Source organism: Triturus cristatus, chromosome 4_1 (assembly GCF_964204655.1).
Source record: "Triturus cristatus chromosome 4_1, aTriCri1.1, whole genome shotgun sequence".
In the NCBI taxonomy this organism is placed as follows: Eukaryota; Metazoa; Chordata; class Amphibia; order Caudata; family Salamandridae; genus Triturus; species Triturus cristatus.
The window spans coordinates 133970704-133985703 of NC_140585.1; the positions used below are offsets into that span (position 1 = coordinate 133970704).

Consider the following 15000-nt stretch of genomic DNA (forward strand, 5'->3'; position numbering starts at 1 on the left):
GCTCTTTTCGCTGGAAGCACTTTTTTGGAATCTATATATTGAGAATTTTATGAGTACGATATGCTTTTGTTTTCCTTTTTGCATACAAACCTCTTTCCTCATGAGTTTAAAGCTCATTTGTATGCTCTACATAGCTCTGGACGTTTCCAGACGTGGAGTGAAACTGTTTTGAAAGTAGTACAAATTGCTCCTTCCTGCATATGCTAATTTTCACACTCACATAGGTTGTATAAGTTTTATGAATCCTGGCTTGACCTATTCAAGTAGCTGAAAGCCTGTCACCACCTCTAGAAACAAGATTCACACCAATCCAATTCAAATCATTTTTTCCAAAAGAATATGTTCTGGCCGGTCGAAAATGCATCTCACAAAAATAGGCATTTAAAAATCTACTTTGCAGTTTCAGAACACTAACATGACTGTGAAGTGTACACAAGTAAAATGGGACAGTTTCAAAGTACCTAATCCCTCATAAACTTCCGAGAGGAAGCATGTAATAAATCTACCTAATTTTCTGGAACAGAAAGAGGGAGGATTTTTGTTATCACCTCAGATGGGACTCGAGCCCACAATCCCTGGCTTAGGAGGCCAGTGCCTTATCCATTAGGCCACTGAGGATACATGCATAGCTCTTTTCTAGAGGCATTATTTAAATGTATTCTATGGTCAGACACCGGTGTGTGCACACAGGGCATTTCTCACTTCTCTCTATAAGTAAACTTCCCATTTTCATCCTCTTCCATCCCCGACTTTAACGCTCTCTTCTATGCTATAATGGAGACTTTGCAATTTTAGCAAATGGAGAGAAATTGGAGAACCACTTTCGACTCCACACTTCTTCTTCACTTACTTCTTTTCTCAATATACTGGGCTTAGAAAATGGTATCAAGCCATCCTTATCATCAGTAGGACACGGAAAGAGGCACTAAGTCTCCTAACCAAGTTCAACCACACTCTGCAACTTAACCATTGCACTACAAATTAGGCAACGGGGGCATCAGCAAAGGCAGCCAATGTGCCGATCCTTTATACATTTTGTGTAGTACTTTTCTTACTCAGAGGCAAAATCAGCACTTTAACTGCCCAAATCATACAGATTTTACACATGTAGCACTCTATGCACACATAGGCACACACCTTGCAGTTCTTCTACACACACTTAAGCTAAAAACCCATTCTGTCACGTCAAAATTCTGCAAACCTATTACATATTCAGTGCGTCGGCATAGAAGCACTTTTTAATGCCACTAAAATGCACAAGTAGTAAGACTGAAGATGCAACCTGAATGAGTTTACAGTATGTACTCCACTTTATTAATGATTAGTACTGAGAAAGTGAGGACTACAAGAGTATTGGAAAAGACTTTTTCCACTCTGAATGTAAAGCAGATTGTGTGACCATTGGCCAAAAGCGACCACGAAGGGACTCGAACCCTCAATCTTCTGATCTGAAGTCAGACGCCTTATCCATTAGGCCACGCGGTCATCCATCCACCTGAGATGATTTTTATCATGTAGGTGGTATGCATGGATTGAGAACATATTATTGAAAGGTATTCAGGTTTACATCCCATAGTGTTCTTTCAGCTCTTTTCGCTGGAAGCACTTTTTTGGAATCTATATATTGAGAATTTTATGAGTACGATATGCTTTTGTTTTCCTTTTTCCATACAAACCTCTTTCCTCATGAGTTTAAAGCTCATTTGTATGCTCTACATAGCTCTGGACGTTTCCAGACGTGGAGTGAAACTGTTTTGAAAGTAGTACAAATTGCTCCTTCCTGCATATGCTAATTTTTCACACTCACATAGGTTGTATACATTTTATGTATCCTGGCTTGACCTATTCAAGTAGCTGAAAGCCTGTCACCACCTCTAGAAACAAGATTCACACCAATCCAATTCAAATCATTTTTTCCAAAGGAATATGTTCTGGCCGGTCGAAAATGCATCTCACAAAAATAGGCATTTAAAAATATACTTTGCAGTTTCAGAACCCTAACATGACTGTGAAGTGTACACAAGTAAAACGGGACAGTTTCAAATTACCTAATCCCTCATAAACTTCTGAGAGGAAGCATGTAATAAATCTACCTAATTTTCTGGAAAAGAAAGAGGCAGGATTTTTGTTATCACCTCAGATGGGACTTGAACCCACAATCCCTGGCTTAGGAGGCCAGTGCCTTATCCATTAGGCCACTGAGGCACACATGCATAGCTCTTTTCTAAAGGCATTATTTAAATGTATTCTATGGTCAGACACCGGTGTGTGCACACAGGGCATTTCTCACTTCTCTCTATAAGTAAACTTCCCATTTTCATCCTCTTCCATCCCCGACTTTAACGCTCTCTTCTACGCTATAATGGAGACTTTGCAATTTTAGCAAGTGGAGAGAAATTGGAGTTCCACTTTCGACTCCACACTTTTTCTTCACTTACTTCTTTTCTCAATATACTGGGCTTAGAAAATGGTATCAAGCCATCCTTATCATCAGTAGGACACGGAAAGAGGCACTAAGTCTCCTAACCAAGTTCAACCACACTCTGCAACTTAACCATTGCACTACAAATTAGGCAACGGGGGCATCAGCAAAGGCAGCCAATGTGCCGATCCTTTATACATTTTGTGTAGTACTTTTCTTACTCGGAGGCAAAATCAGCACTTTAACTGCCCAAATCATACAGATTTTACACATGTACCACTCTATGCACACATAGGCACACACCTTGCAGTTCTTCTACACACACTTAAGCTAAAAACCCATTCTGTCACGTCAAAATTCTGCAAACCTATTACATATTAAGTGCGTCGGCATAGAAGCACTTTTTAATGCCACTAAAATGCACAAGTAGTTAGACTGAAGATGCAACCTGAATGAGTTTACAGTATGTACTCCACTTTATTAATGATTAGTAATGAGAAAGTGAGGACTACAAGAGTATTGGAAAAGACTTTTTCCACTCTGAATGTAAAGCAGATTGTGTGACCATTGGCCAAAAACGACCACGAAGGGACTCGAACCCTCAATCTTCTGATCCGAAGTCAGACGCCTTATCCATTAGGCCACGCGGTCATCCGTCCACCTGAGATGATTTTTATCATGTAGGTGGTATGCATGGATGGAGAACATATTATTGAAAGGTATTCAGGTTTACATCCCATAGTGTTCTTTCAGCTCTTTTCGCTGGAAGCACTTTTTTGGAATCTATATATTGAGAATTTTATGAGTACGATATGCTTTTGTTTTCCTTTTTCCATACAAACCTCTTTCCTCATGAGTTTAAAGCTCATTTGTATGCTCTACATAGCTCTGGACGTTTCCAGACGTGGAGTGAAACTGTTTTGAAAGTAGGACAAATTGCTCCTTCCTGCATATGCTAATTTTTCACACTCACATAGGTTGTATACGTTTTATGAATCCTGGCTTGACCTATTCAAGTAGCTGAAAGCCTGTCACCACCTCTAGAAACAAGATTCACACCAATCCATTTCAAATCATTTTTTCCAAAAGAACATGTTCTGGCCGGTCGAAAATGCATCTCACAAAAATAGGCATTTAAAAATCTACTTTGCAGTTTCAGAACACTAACATGACTGTGAAGTGTACACAAGTAAAATGGGACAGTTTCAAAGTACCTAATCCCTCATAAACTTCCGAGAGGAAGCATGTAATAAATCTACCTAATTTTCTGGAAAAGAAAGAGGGAGGATTTTTGGTATCACCTCAGATGGGACTTGAACCCACAATCCCTGGCTTAGGAGGCCAGTGCCTTATCCATTAGGCCACTGAGGCACACATGCATAGTTCTTTTCTAGAGGCATTATTTAAATGTATTCTATGGTCAGACACCGGTGTGTGCACACAGGGCATTTCTCACTTCTCTCTATAAGTAAACTTCCCATTTTCATCCTCTTCCATCCCCGACTCTAACGCTCTCTTCTATGCTATAATGGAGACTTTGCAATTTTAGCAAGTGGAGAGAAATTGGAGAACCACTTTCGACTCCACACTTCTTCTTCACTTACTTCTTTTCTCAATATACTGGGCTTAGAAAATGGTATCAAGCCATCCTTATCATCAGTAGGACGCGGAAAGAGGCACTAAGTCTCCTAACCAAGTTCAACCACACTCTGCAACTTAACCATTGCACTACAAATTAGGCAACGGGGGCATCAGCAAAGGCAGCCAATGTGCCGATCCTTTATACATTTTGTGTAGTACTTTTCTTACTCGTAGGCAAAATCAGCACTTTAACTGCCCAAATCATACAGATTTTACCAATGTAGCACTCTATGCACACATAGGCACACACCTTGCAGTTCTTCTACACACACTTAAGCTAAAAACCCATTCTGTCACGTCAAAATTCTGCAAACCTATTACATATTCAGTGCGTCGGCATAGAAGCACTTTTTAATGCCACTAAAATGCACAAGTAGTTAGACTGAAGATGCAACCTGAATGAGTTTACAGTATGTACTCCACTTTATTAATGATTAGTACTGAGAAAGTGAGGACTACAAGAGTATTGGAAAATACTTTTTCCACTCTGAATGTAAAGCAGATTGTGTGACCATTGGCCAAAAACGACCACGAAGGGACTCGAACCCTCAATCTTCTGATCCGAAGTCAGACGCCTTATCTATTAGGCCACACGGGCATCCGTCCACCTGAGATGATTTTTATCATGTAGGTGGTATGCATGGATTGAGAACATATTATTGAAAGGTTTTCAGATTTACATCCCATAGTGTTCTTTCAGCTCTTTTCGCTGGAAGCACTTTTTTGGAATCTATATATTGAGAATTTTATGAGTACGATATGCTTTTGTTTTCCTTTTTCCATACAAACCTCTTTCCTCATGAGTTTAAAGCTCATTTGTATGCTCTACATAGATCTGGACGTTTCCAGACGTGGAGTGAAACTGTTTTGAAAGTAGTACAAATTGATCCTTCCTGCATATGCTAATTTTTCACACTCACATAGGTTGTATAAGTTTTATGAATCCTGGCTTGACCTATTCAAGTAGCTGAAAGCCTGTCACCACCTCTAGAAACAAGATTCACACCAATCCAATTCATATCATTTTTTCCAAAGGAATATGTTCTGGCCGGTCGAAAATGCATCTCACAAAAATAGGCATTTAAGAATCTACTTTGCAGTTTCAGAACACTAACATGACTGTGAAGTGTACACAAGTAAAATAGGACCGTTTCAAAGTACCTAATCCCTCATAAACTTCTGAGAGGAAGCATGTAATAAATCTACCTAATTTTCTGGAAAAGAAAGAGAGAGGATTTTTGTTATCACCTCAGATGGGACTTGAACCCACAATCCCTGGCTTAGGAAGCCAGTGCCTTATCCATTAGGGCACTGAGGCACACATGCATAGCTCTTTTCTAGAGGCATTATTTAAATGTATTCTATGGTCAGACACCGGTGTGTGCTCACAGGGCATTTCTCACTTCTCTCTATAAGTAAACTTCCCATTTTCATCCTCTTCCATCCCCGACTTTAACGCTCTCTTCTATGCTATAATGGAGACTTTGCAATTTTAGCAAGTGGAGAGAAATTGGAGAACCACTTTCGACTCCACACTTCTTCTTCACTTACTTCTTTTCTCAATATACTGGGCTTAGAAAATGGTATCAAGCCATCCTTATCATCAGTAGGACACGGAAAGAGGCACTAAGTCTCCTAACCAAGTTCAACCACACTCTGCAACTTAACCATTGCACTACAAATTAGGCAACGGGGGCATCAGCAAAGGCAGCCAATGTGCCGATCCTTTATACATTTTGTGTAGTACTTTTCTTACTCGGAGGCAAAATCAGCACTTTAACTGCCCAAATCATACAGATTTTACACATGTACCACTCTATGCACACATAGGCACACACCTTGCAGTTCTTCTACACACACTTAAGCTAAAAACCCATTCTGTCACGTCAAAATTCTGCAAACCTATTACATATTCAGTGCGTCGGCATAGAAGCACTTTTTAATGCCACTAAAATGCACAAGTAGTTAGACTGAAGATGCAACCTGAATGAGTTTACAGTATGTACTCCACTTTATTAATGATTAGTACTGAGAAAGTGAGGACTACAAGAGTATTGGAAAATACTTTTTCCACTCTGAATGTAAAGCAGATTGTGTGACCATTGGCCAAAAACGACCACGAAGGGACTCGAACCCTCAATCTTCTGATCCGAAGTCAGACGCCTTATCCATTAGGCCACGCGGTTATCCGTCCACCTGAGATGATTTTTATCATGTAGGTGGTATGCATGGATGGTGGTATGCATGGATTATTGAAAGGTATTCAGGTTTACATCCCATAGTGTTCTTTCAGCTCTTTTCGCTGGAAGCACTTTTTTGGAATCTATATATTGAGAATTTTATGAGTACGATATGCTTTTGTTTTCCTTTTTCCATACAAACCTCTTTCCTCATGAGTTTAAAGCTCATTTGTATGCTCTACATAGCTCTGGACGTTTCCAGACGTGGAGTGAAACTGTTTTGAAAGTAGTAAAAATTGCTCCTTCCTGCATATGCTAATTTTTCACACTCACATAGGTTGTATAAGTTTTATGAATCCTGGCTTGACCTATTCAAGTAGCTGAAAGCCTGTCACCACCTCTAGAAACAAGATTCACACCAATCCAATTCATATCATTTTTTCCAAAGGAATATGTTCTGGCCGGTCGAAAATGCATCTCACAAAAATAGGCATTTAAGAATCTACTTTGCAGTTTCAGAACACTAACATGACTGTGAAGTGTACACAAGTAAAATGGGACCGTTTCAAAGTACCTAATCCCTCATAAACTTCTGAGAGGAAGCATGTAATAAATCTACCTAATTTTCTGGAAAAGAAAGAGGGAGGATTTTTGTTATCACCTCAGATGGGACTTGAACCAACAATCCCTGGCTTAGGAGGCCAGTGCCTTATCCATTAGGCCACTGAGGCACACATGCATAGCTCTTTTCTAGAGGCATTATTTAAATGTATTCTATGGTCAGACCCCGGTGTGTGCACACAGGGCATTTCTCACTTCTCTCTATAAGTAAACTTCCCATTTTCATCCTCTTCCATCCCCGACTCTAACGCTCTCTTCTATGCTATAATGGAGACTTTGCAATTTTAGCAAGTGGAGAGAAATTGGAGAACCACTTTCGACTCCATACTTCTTCTTCACTTACTTCTTTTCTCAATATACTGGGCTTAGAAAATGGTATCAAGCCATCCTTATCATCAGTAGGACGCGGAAAGAGGCACTAAGTCTCCTAACCAAGTTCAACCACACTCTGCAACTTAACCATTGCACTACAAATTAGGCAACGGGGGCATCAGCAAAGGCAGCCAATGTGCCGATCCTTTATACATTTTGTGTAGTACTTTTCTTACTCGGAGGCAAAATCAGCACTTTAACTGCCCAAATCATACAGATTTTACCAATGTAGCACTCTATGCACACATAGGCACACACCTTGCAGTTCTTCTACACACACTTAAGCTAAAAACCCATTCTGTCACGTCAAAATTCTGCAAACCTATTACATATTCAGTGCGTCGGCATAGAAGCACTTTTTAATGCCACTAAAATGCACAAGTAGTTAGACTGAAGATGCAACCTGAATGAGTTTACAGTATGTACTCCACTTTATTAATGATTAGTACTGAGAAAGTGAGGACTACAAGAGTATTGGAAAAGACTTTTTCCACTCTGAATGTAAAGCAGATTGTGTGACCATTGGCCAAAAACGACCACGAAGGGACTCGAACCCTCAATCATCTGATCCGAAGTCAGACGCCTTATCCATTAGGCCACGCGGTTATCCGTCCACCTGAGATGATTTTTATCATGTAGGTGGTATGCATGGATGGTGGTATGCATGGATTATTGAAAGGTATTCAGGTTTACATCCCATAGTGTTCTTTCAGCTCTTTTCGCTGGAAGCACTTTTTTGGAATCTATATATTGAGAATTTTATGAGTACGATATGCTTTTGTTTTCCTTTTTCCATACAAACCTCTTTCCTCATGAGTTTAAAGCTCATTTGTATGCTCTACATAGCTCTGGACGTTTCCAGACGTGGAGTGAAACTGTTTTGAAAGTAGTACAAATTGCTCCTTTCTGCATATGCTAATTTTTCACACTCACATAGGTTGTATAAGTTTTATGAATCCTGGCTTGACCTATTCAAGTAGCTGAAAGCCTGTCACCACCTCTAGAAACAAGATTCACACCAATCCAATTCATATCATTTTTTCCAAAGGAATATGTTCTGGCCGGTCGAAAATGCATCTCACAAAAATAGGCATTTAAGAATCTACTTTGCAGTTTCAGAACACTAACATGACTGTGAAGTGTACACAAGTAAAATGGGACCGTTTCAAAGTACCTAATCCCTCATAAACTTCTGAGAGGAAGCATGTAATAAATCTACCTAATTTTCTGGAAAAGAAAGAGGGAGGATTTTTGTTATCACCTCAGATGGGACTTGAACCAACAATCCCTGGCTTAGGAGGCCAGTGCCTTATCCATTAGGCCACTGAGGCACACATGCATAGCTCTTTTCTAGAGGCATTATTTAAATGTATTCTATGGTCAGACACCGGTGTGTGCACACAGGGCATTTCTCACTTCTCTCTATAAGTAAACTTCCCATTTTCATCCTCTTCCATCCCCGACTCTAACGCTCTCTTCTATGCTATAATGGAGACTTTGCAATTTTAGCAAGTGGAGAGAAATTGGAGAACCACTTTCGACTCCACACTTCTTCTTCACTTACTTCTTTTCTCAATATACTGGGCTTAGAAAATGGTATCAAGCCATCCTTATCATCAGTAGGACGCGGAAAGAGGCACTAAGTCTCCTAACCAAGTTCAACCACACTCTGCAACTTAACCATTGCACTACAAATTAGGCAACGGGGGCATCAGCAAAGGCAGCCAATGTGCCGATCCTTTATACATTTTGTGTAGTACTTTTCTTACTCGGAGGCAAAATCAGCACTTTAACTGCCCAAATCATACAGATTTTACACATGTAGCACTCTATGCACACATAGGCCCACACCTTGCAGTTCTTCTACACACACTTAAGCTAAAAACCCATTCTGTCACGTCAAAATTCTGCAAACCTATTACATATTCAGTGCGTCGGCATAGAAGCACTTTTTAATGCCACTAAAATGCACAAGTAGTTAGACTGAAGATGCAACCTGAATGAGTTTACAGTATGTACTCCACTTTATTAATGATTAGTACTGAGAAAGTGAGGACTACAAGAGTATTGGAAAATACCTTTTCCACTCTGAATGTAAAGCAGATTGTGTGACCATTGGCCAAAAACGACCACGAAGGGACTCGAACCCTCAATCTTCTGATCCAAATTCAGACGCCTTATCCATTAGGCCACACGGGCATCCGTCCACCTGAGATGATTTTTATCATGTAGGTGGTATGCATGGATTGAGAACATATTATTGAAAGGTTTTCAGATTTACATCCCATAGTGTTCTTTCAGCTCTTTTCGCTGGAAGCACTTTTTTGGAATCTATATATTGAGAATTTTATGAGTACGATATGCTTTTGTTTTCCTTTTTCCATACAAACCTCTTTCCTCATGAGTTTAAAGCTCATTTGTATGCTCTACATAGCTCTGGACGTTTCCAGACGTGGAGTGAAACTGTTTTGAAAGTAGTACAAATTGCTCCTTCCTGCATATGCTAATTTTTCACACTCACATAGGTTGTATACGTTTTATGAATCCTGGCTTGACCTATTCAAGTAGCTGAAAGCCTGTCACCACCTCTAGAAACAAGATTCACACCAATCCAATTCATATCATTTTTTCCAAAGGAATATGTTCTGGCCGGTCGAAAATGCATCTCACAAAAATAGGCATTTAAGAATCTACTTTGCAGTTTCAGAACACTAACATGACTGTGAAGTGTACACAAGTAAAATGGGACCGTTTCAAAGTACCTAATCCCTCATAAACTTCTGAGAGGAAGCATGTAATAAATCTACCTAATTTTCTGGAAAAGAAAGAGAGAGGATTTTTGTTATCACCTCAGATGGGACTTGAACCCACAATCCCTGGCTTAGGAGGCCAGTGCCTTATCCATTAGGGCACTGAGGCACACATGCATAGCTCTTTTCTAGAGGCATTATTTAAATGTATTCTATGGTCAGACACCGGTGTGTGCACACAGGGCATTTCTCACTTCTCTCTATAAGTAAACTTCCCATTTTCATCCTCTTCCATCCCCGACTTTAACGCTCTCTTCTATGCTATAATGGAGACTTTGCAATTTTAGCAAGTGGAGAGAAATTGGAGAACCACTTTCGACTCCACACTTCTTCTTCACTTACTTCTTTTCTCAATATACTGGGCTTAGAAAATGGTATCAAGCCATCCTTATCATCAGTAGGACACGGAAAGAGGCACTAAGTCTCCTAACCAAGTTCAACCACACTCTGCAACTTAACCATTGCACTACAAATTAGGCAACGGGGGCATCAGCAAAGGCAGCCAATGTGCCGATCCTTTATACATTTTGTGTAGTACTTTTCTTACTCGGAGGCAAAATCAGCACTTTAACTGCCCAAATCATACAGATTTTACACATGTACCACTCTATGCACACATAGGCACACACCTTGCAGTTCTTCTACACACACTTAAGCTAAAAACCCATTCTGTCACGTCAAAATTCTGCAAACCTATTACATATTCAGTGCGTCGGCATAGAAGCACTTTTTAATGCCACTAAAATGCACAAGTAGTTAGACTGAAGATGCAACCTGAATGAGTTTACAGTATGTACTCCACTTTATTAATGATTAGTACTGAGAAAGTGAGGACTACAAGAGTATTGGAAAAGACTTTTTCCACTCTGAATGTAAAGCAGATTGTGTGACCATTGGCCAAAAACGACCACGAAGGGACTCGAACCCTCAATCTTCTGATCCGAAGTCAGACGCCTTATCCATTAGGCCACGCGGTTATCCGTCCACCTGACCTGATTTTTATCATGTAGGTGGTATGCATGGATGGTGGTATGCATGGATTATTGAAAGGTATTCAGGTTTACAACCCATAGTGTTCTTTCAGCTCTTTTCGCTGGAAGCACTTTTTTGGAATCTATATATTGAGAATTTTATGAGTACGATATGCTTTTGTTTTCCTTTTTCCATACAAACCTCTTTCCTCATGAGTTTAAAGCTCATTTGTATGCTCTACATAGCTCTGGACGTTTCCAGACGTGGAGTGAAACTGTTTTGAAAGTAGTACAAATTGCTCCTTCCTGCATATGCTAATTTTTCACACTCACATAGGTTGTATAAGTTTTATGAATCCTGGCTTGACCTATTCAAGTAGCTGAAAGCCTGTCACCACCTCTAGAAACAAGATTCACACCAATCCAATTCATATCATTTTTTCCAAAGGAATATGTTCTGGCCGGTCGAAAATGCATCTCACAAAAATAGGCATTTAAGAATCTACTTTGCAGTTTCAGAACACTAACATGACTGTGAAGTGTACACAAGTAAAATGGGACCGTTTCAAAGTACCTAATCCCTCATAAACTTCTGAGAGGAAGCATGTAATAAATCTACCTAATTTTCTGGAAAAGAAAGAGGGAGGATTTTTGTTATCACCTCAGATGGGACTTGAACCAACAATCCCTGGCTTAGGAGGCCAGTGCCTTATCCATTAGGCCACTGAGGCACACATGCATAGCTCTTTTCTAGAGGCATTATTTAAATGTATTCTATGGTCAGACACCGGTGTGTGCACACAGGGCATTTCTCACTTCTCTCTATAAGTAAACTTCCCATTTTCATCCTCTTCCATCCCCGACTCTAACGCTCTCTTCTATGCTATAATGGAGACTTTGCAATTTTAGCAAGTGGAGAGAAATTGGAGAACCACTTTCGACTCCACACTTCTTCTTCACTTACTTCTTTTCTCAATATACTGGGCTTAGAAAATGGTATCAAGCCATCCTTATCATCAGTAGGACGCGGAAAGAGGCACTAAGTCTCCTAACCAAGTTCAACCACACTCTGCAACTTAACCATTGCACTACAAATTAGGCAACGGGGGCATCAGCAAAGGCAGCCAATGTGCCGATCCTTTATACATTTTGTGTAGTACTTTTCTTACTCGGAGGCAAAATCAGCACTTTAACTGCCCAAATCATACAGATTTTACCAATGTAGCACTCTATGCACACATAGGCACACACCTTGCAGTTCTTCTACACACACTTAAGCTAAAAACCCATTCTGTCACGTCAAAATTCTGCAAACCTATTACATATTCAGTGCGTCGGCATAGAAGCACTTTTTAATGCCACTAAAATGCACAAGTAGTTAGACTGAAGATGCAACCTGAATGAGTTTACAGTATGTACTCCACTTTATTAATGATTAGTACTGAGAAAGTGAGGACTACAAGAGTATTGGAAAAGACTTTTTCCACTCTGAATGTAAAGCAGATTGTGTGACCATTGGCCAAAAACGACCACGAAGGGACTCGAACCCTCAATCTTCTGATCCGAAGTCAGACGCCTTATCCATTAGGCCACGCGGTTATCCGTCCACCTGAGATGATTTTTATCATGTAGGTGGTATGCATGGATGGTGGTATGCATGGATTATTGAAAGGTATTCAGGTTTACATCCCATAGTGTTCTTTCAGCTCTTTTCGCTGGAAGCACTTTTTTGGAATCTATATATTGAGAATTTTATGAGTACGATATGCTTTTGTTTTCCTTTTTCCATACAAACCTCTTTCCTCATGAGTTTAAAGCTCATTTGTATGCTCTACATAGCTCTGGACGTTTCCAGACGTGGAGTAAAACTGTTTTGAAAGTAGTACAAATTGCTCCTTCCTGCATATGCTAATTTTTCACACTCACATAGGTTGTATAAGTTTTATGAATCCTGGCTTGACCTATTCAAGTAGCTGAAAGCCTGTCACCACCTCTAGAAACAAGATTCACACCAATCCAATTCATATCATTTTTTCCAAAGGAATATGTTCTGGCCGGTCGAAAATGCATCTCACAAAAATAGGCATTTAAGAATCTACTTTGCAGTTTCAGAACACTAACATGACTGTGAAGTGTACACAAGTAAAATGGGACCATTTCAAAGTACCTAATCCCTCATAAACTTCTGAGAGGAAGCATGTAATAAATCTACCTAATTTTCTGGAAAAGAAAGAGGGAGGATTTTTGTTATCACCTCAGATGGGACTTGAACCAACAATCCCTGGCTTAGGAGGCCAGTGCCTTATCCATTAGGCCACTGAGGCACACATGCATAGCTCTTTTCTAGAGGCATTATTTAAATGTATTCTATGGTCAGACACCGGTGTGTGCACACAGGGCATTTCTCACTTCTCTCTATAAGTAAACTTCCCATTTTCATCCTCTTCCATCCCCGACTCTAACGCTCTCTTCTATGCTATAATGGAGACTTTGCAATTTTAGCAAGTGGAGAGAAATTGGAGAACCACTTTCGACTCCACACTTCTTCTTCACTTACTTCTTTTCTCAATATACTGGGCTTAGAAAATGGTATCAAGCCATCCTTATCATCAGTAGGACATGGAAAGAGGCACTAAGTCTCCTAACCAAGTTCAACCACACTCTGCAACTTAACCATTGCACTACAAATTAGGCAACGGGGGCATCAGCAAAGGCAGCCAATGTGCCGATCCTTTATACATTTTGTGTAGTACTTTTCTTACTCGGAGGCAAAATCAGCACTTTAACTGCCCAAATCATACAGATTTTACACATGTTCCACTCTATGCACACATAGGCACACACCTTGCAGTTCTTCTACACACACTTAAGCTAAAAACCCATTCTGTCACGTCAAAATTCTGCAAACCTATTACATATTCAGTGCGTCGGCATAGAAGCACTTTTTAATGCCACTAAAATGCACAAGTAGTTAGACTGAAGATGCAACCGGAATGAGTTTACAGTATGTACTCCACTTTATTAATGATTAGTAATGAGAAAGTGAGGACTACAAGAGTATTGGAAAATACTTTTTCCACTCTGAATGTAAAGCAGATTGTGTGACCATTGGCCAAAAACGACCACAAAGGGACTCGAACCCTCAATCTTCTGATCCGAAGTCAGACGCCTTATCCATTAGGCCACGCGGTCATCCGTCCACCTGAGGTGATTTTTATCATGTAGGTGGTATGCATGGATGGAGAACATATTATTGAAAGGTATTCAGGTTTACATCCCATAGTGTTCTTTCAGCTCTTTTCGCTGGAAGCACTTTTTTGGAATCTATATATTGAGAATTTTATGAGTACGATATGCTTTTGTTTTCCTTTTTCCATACAAACCTCTTTCCTCATGAGTTTAAAGCTCATTTGTATGCTCTACATAGCTCTGGACGTTTCCAGACGTGGAGTGAAACTGTTTTGAAAGTAGTACAAATTGCTCCTTCCTGCATATGCTAATTTTTCACACTCACATAGGTTGTATAAGTTTTATGAATCCTGGCTTGACCTATTCAAGTAGCTGAAAGCCTGTCACCACCTCTAGAAACAAGATTCACACCAATCCAATTCATATCATTTTTTCCAAAGGAATATGTTCTGGCCGGTCGAAAATGCATCTCACAAAAATAGGCATTTAAAAATCTACTTTGCAGTTTCAGAAGACTAACATGACTGTGAAGTGTACACAAGTAAAACGTGACAGTTTCAAAGTACCTAATCCCTCATAAACTTCTGAGAGGAAGCATGTAATAAATCTACCTAATTTTCTGGAAAAGAAAGAGGGAGGATTTTTGTTATCACCTCAGATGGGACTCAAACCCACAATCCCTGGCTTAGGAGGCCAGTGCCTTATCCATTAGGCCACTGAGGCACACATGCATAGTTCTTTTCTAGAGACATTATTTAAATGTATTCTATGGTCAGACACCGGTGTGTGCACAC

General features: G+C 39.9%; 5 non-coding genes across 5 annotated transcripts; all 5 read right to left on the minus strand.

The window, feature by feature from the left end:
• Window positions 1-2132: 2132 nt before the first annotated feature.
• TRNAR-CCU (transfer RNA arginine (anticodon CCU)) lies at window positions 2133-2205 on the minus strand. Its single transcript has one exon. It is a non-coding gene; the product is annotated as a tRNA-Arg (tRNA).
• Window positions 2206-3000: 795 nt separating this feature from the next.
• Window positions 3001-3073, minus strand: TRNAR-UCG (transfer RNA arginine (anticodon UCG)). Its single transcript has one exon. It is a non-coding gene; the product is annotated as a tRNA-Arg (tRNA).
• Window positions 3074-3720: 647 nt separating this feature from the next.
• Window positions 3721-3793, minus strand: TRNAR-CCU (transfer RNA arginine (anticodon CCU)). The gene has a single exon. It is a non-coding gene; the product is annotated as a tRNA-Arg (tRNA).
• A 10343-nt stretch (window positions 3794-14136) lies between these two features.
• Window positions 14137-14209, minus strand: TRNAR-UCG (transfer RNA arginine (anticodon UCG)). Its single transcript has one exon. It is a non-coding gene; the product is annotated as a tRNA-Arg (tRNA).
• A 647-nt stretch (window positions 14210-14856) lies between these two features.
• On the minus strand, window positions 14857-14929 carry TRNAR-CCU (transfer RNA arginine (anticodon CCU)). The gene has a single exon. It is a non-coding gene; the product is annotated as a tRNA-Arg (tRNA).
• Window positions 14930-15000: the final 71 nt, after the last annotated feature.